This window comes from Primulina huaijiensis, chromosome 3 (genome assembly GCF_012295235.1).
Source record: "Primulina huaijiensis isolate GDHJ02 chromosome 3, ASM1229523v2, whole genome shotgun sequence".
NCBI classification, from domain to species: Eukaryota; Viridiplantae; Streptophyta; class Magnoliopsida; order Lamiales; family Gesneriaceae; genus Primulina; species Primulina huaijiensis.
In genome coordinates this window covers 18648085-18653027 of record NC_133308.1, presented here as the reverse complement: position 1 = coordinate 18653027, position 4943 = coordinate 18648085, and positions in this window count along the sequence as shown.

The window sequence follows — 4943 nt, the reverse complement described above, 5'->3', positions numbered from 1 at the left end:
TTTCGAGGACGAAATTTTATTTAAAAGAGGGGAGTAATAACGTCCAAAAATCCGGTTACATAAACTGCATGGAAGAAAATTATTCAATTGGTAAAATATTTTAATTAAATGATTTTGAATGCATGAATGATATATTTTGATTGACTAAATAATTAATTGTGTAATTTTTCTTGATTTCATAATTTAAAGATTTTCAAACGAATATCGGTGTTTAGCCGAGGATGGAGGACCGGAGATGATTATGATGTTAAATATTTAAAAGCTAATTTTTTTTTAGCTGAGAAAAAATTAATTTTAAATAATTTAAGAATTTTTTTTTCATTTTTAAGGTCAAATTTAAATTAATTAGTGGCACCAAGGAATTTTATGTAATTTATAAGGGATTTTGGAAAATAGTATTTTTAAACCTTTTAATTTGAGGCCTAATGATTTTGTTAATCTTAATTGGCCTAATTAATTATTTAAAAACTAAGGTTAATTAGCCTAATTAATTATTTAAAAACTAAGGTTAATTAAGCCCATTAATTAAGTGTTTAGAAAATCTTTTTAATTTTTTTTTAAAAGAGTCCGACACACACACACACCCGAAACACCTACACACAATCACTGAGACACACACCAATTTCACGTTAATTGAAACTGAAGGGAAGGAAGGGCCGAAACTTGGGAAGCTAGCCAAGGGAATTCCAATTTTTTTTTCTCCATCGTTTTTCGATTTTCTTCCTCGTTCTTTCTTCCAACAATGATCACCCGACTCTTTTCCATCTCAAGGTGGGTTTTCGATGGGTTTTTGTAGAAAAAAATGGCAGAAATCGTCCTCCGTTCGTTACCGACGTTCCACCCCACCGATAATCATATTTCGAGCGTTTTAAATGCAAAAGAACGTTCTAAATCTTTCTATTTTGCATCATTTAAACCATATTATGCATGTTTATGATATTTTGAATGAAAAACATGATGATCAAGTTTTATTAGCGTTTTGAACAATTTATTTTAAAGTTTCAAAATGTTTTGAATAATTTATTTTAAAGTTTCGAATTTTTTAATGCATGTTTGGGTCACGTTATGATTCCTAGGGACTCGCTGCCATTAAGGTGAAGGAAGATTATGTTTAGATGTCCTAAAGAGAGTCTCATGTAGGTTAGAAAGGGGCTGGAACGGGAGGGGAAAGTAATGAGCCTTGGTTAGGGTGTATTGCATGTGTTGGGTTTGGTTTTGGGGAAAGAAAGGGGGAAAGACGGCACATGGTGGGATGTGCGCAGGAGCTGGTGCGTGAGAGGTCCAGTAGGGTCTTAGGAGGGTGGCTAAGGGGCTGGAGTTGGTCTAGCTAGTGGCTAGTCGAAGGTGGCTCATGGGAGAAAGGGGCTGCGACGCGCGATTATGGAGAAACCGTGTGGTTTGGCTAGGGCTGAGGGAAGAGGCTGGACCGTGGTCTTGTGTGGGCTGGACCATGGATCACAAGAGTGTACCAGGGTCTAGTAAGTCGTGGTTCAAGTTTGGGAAAAAGTTATTAAGTTTTGAGTTAAATAGGGTTATGAAACGGAATTACGATTTAGCGATTAAGTTGAATAAATCGATGGTTTGGGATAAGCTCGAGTCAAGAAACGTAGGAAAAATTCAAAAACGATAAGTTCGAGGTCCATGGGTAAAATGGTCGTTTTACGTGTCAGGTAATTCGAATGTCCTGGCGGTGTCCCGATGGGTCATAATACATGTTAAATGATTTTTTAAAATGATTATGGTGAATTTATGATATTTTTACGATAAATGATACAATTGAATGATTTTCCCGAAAATGGTTATTTTACGATTTTGGAAGATATGATATATTATAAATAAAATGAAAGGAAAAATATTTTGAAAGATGTGAATTGACTGTGACTTAAAGGATGAGTGGGGGATCTGTCTTAAGAAGGGGCGGTGAACTTACTTTATTTTAGGCCACAGCCTAGTGACGAGAGTTGCTAACGCCCCGCCACCAGGTACCATGGTTTATAAATTGATCAATCGAACAAAGGTTTAATGATAAAGAATAGTCATTTCCAAGGATCAAACTTCACTAAAATAATTTATGTTGAGGAAATTCTTTATGATATTATGTCCTTGAATGATTTACGAAATTTTTTTATATGTTTACGAGTTTTTAGATCAGCTTATTTTATTAAAAGTATTCTTTTAAAGATACATGTGCCTGTATATGTATTGCTCGTTACATATGGTTTAGTCATGCTGAGTTGTTAAACTCACTAAGTTTGAATGATCGCAGGTAAGGATGATGTTGAGGGAGGCTCGAACGCTTGAGTGGATCGGGCATGACAGTACACTCCCGAAGACCTTACGTATTTCACAATATTATGATTATAAAAGTTTTGATTAACATTTTGAAGATTATTTTAAAGAGAGATTTATGTTTTGTTTTAAAATTTTAGATGTTGGATTTCGTATGATTGACATATGCTTTTATGATTGACGGTTTATGGATTTTTATCGCAAATTACGATTTTTCTTAAATATGGATCTTTGTTTTGGTATTTATGAAGATATAAAAAAAATTCTAGTATTATTTGTTTAAAGTGAGAGGTAAGGGACGTTTTACTAACAACTCTTAGAGTTGTTTTTTTAGCTTCTTGAGTTCATCTGGAGTCCTTCGGCACGGTGTATTGGAGATTGATGCAGTACCAAGTACCAAATTTATCTCAAACTCTATTTCACGGTCCAAGACCTTTCCAAGAAGCCCTTCTTGAAAAATGTACGAAATTCTCTTATTACTGGAATATTTTCCAACTTTGGCTCATCTCCTTCCTCCACTCCGTTCACCATTGCTAGGTAACTTCTTTGCCCGATTTATGGCTTTCTAAGTTTGGAAAGCAAAAAGAATGTATTTCTGTTTCTTTGCATTGTCATAGTTCATCATTTCTTCTTGGTTCAAGGTTCAGAGTTTGACGTTCTTACTCCGATAATATACTATTGTATGGCTCTTAGATAACCAATATATTCCTAGGATGACATCAAAATCTACCAAAGTGAGTTGAATCATGTCGGCACTGAATATATGTGAAATGATGCTGATTTTATTCTATCTTGAAATTATCACGATTACTATCTCAAAACCTAAAACTCATATAAAATATTGAAGCTTAACTCAGAATCGATCTATAACTTATTGACTTAAAATTCAAATATTATAACCTACTCGCTATGTAATAAAATTCTATTCAACCTTATACAAAAGAAATCAATCCTCAAGTAAATATCTTTTTACCAAATCTTGCTTTAAACAAGTTCGTGAGCCTAACATGCTCTAATACAAAGAAGTTCATTGAATGTCTTTCTCCTTGAATCATTCTTAGTAAAAAAAAGTCAAAGCTTATCGTGTTATATTTTCTTTGATATTCACCAATATCTCATAACTTATTTTATTTACATAAGGTCATAGCCTACTTGTTATCTCAAAATAATATAAATTTCTTAATCTGATATTTTTTCTAACATTAATTTTAAACAAGATATTCCAAGATCCTACGTATTTAAAGTTGGAGCTTAATATTCTTAATAACCCAAACTTAATGCCAACATAATTAATTATTGACACAGAACCAACTTCTATATTAGAATACTCAAAACTTATTAAATAATTCTTATATCAGATTTTATCATATTAGTTTTTTCATAGATAATTAATCATCCCCGAGTCAAATCTCTCATTTCAAGTCAGAATCTCAAGTCAACTTATCTCTGATACTTATATTCTCAACATTATATACAAATACTAATTGTCTTTGTAATATAATTCCACAAAAATTCGACAAGTAGTTCAAGAAAAGCGTTGAACGGGATTTTTTCGAGAATTTTTGAAAAATAGAAATTTTTTTATAGACATATGAATTGAAAGAATATGTCGAGAAAATTTTAGAACAGTTTACGGAATTAAATTCCGAGCTTCCTACGAAAAGTTATGAGTTCAACGAAACTTTCGTAAAACAGCAAAGAAGTGATTTCAGATATCTAAATGAAGGAAATGTCATGTTTTTGGACCATTTTTCACAACGAATTTGTAAAAATCACTTGTTGGGCCGTTCCGGATAGGAATACATCGGCCCTTTTGTCATACTTTTCTTTCTTGAATATATATTTTGGACTGCTCGTGAATTTTATTGATACATATATCGATTTAAACATGAGTAGTCAAAATTCGGATAAAATCATATTTTTCATAACATCACATGGGTGTGGATACCCATTCAAATTCCCATAACAAGTTACATTATAATATATGATCAGTTTACTCAAATAATAATAATATATGAACGATTTAATGTAAAATTATGTCCATCTGTCCTCATCGTGTATGTCACTAACATTAACCAATCAACACCTTTTGACTGATTAGCCAACAATGGAATTGTGCACGTGAAAAAACTGAGTTATGTTCATTTAATAACAATATTTAAATGGTGGTGGCAGTGTTGTTACGATAACGTACTTTCAAATAAAACAAACGAAGTAATTAAATAATAATTTTTTCCCACATTTTTTTTAATTTTTGGTGAAAACATGGTTTTAATTTTAACCTATTACCTCATGTTTTCGTCAATTAATTAATATGTAATTATTAATTTATTATGACAAAAATAATGACGTTAATTAAAGATTATGTTATCATTAGTCGATACTACGTCTACAACATTCGTATAGTGGAAATTTTAAAAACATTCGTATAAACTAAATTCAATTGGATTTTGATCTTCAAATTAATCAAAATTTTAATTTTAATATAATAGATATTTTTTTAGACTTAAGTAATCTGACTTTCGTCGAAGTGTTGGCATGAAATTAGATTTTGTTCACCTATTTGGTGAACTTGAGAACTTTTGTGAACTAAAAATTTATATAGGTCAATTTACAAAACCTTTAACATTTTCTAGTTTCGTATGTTTATATAT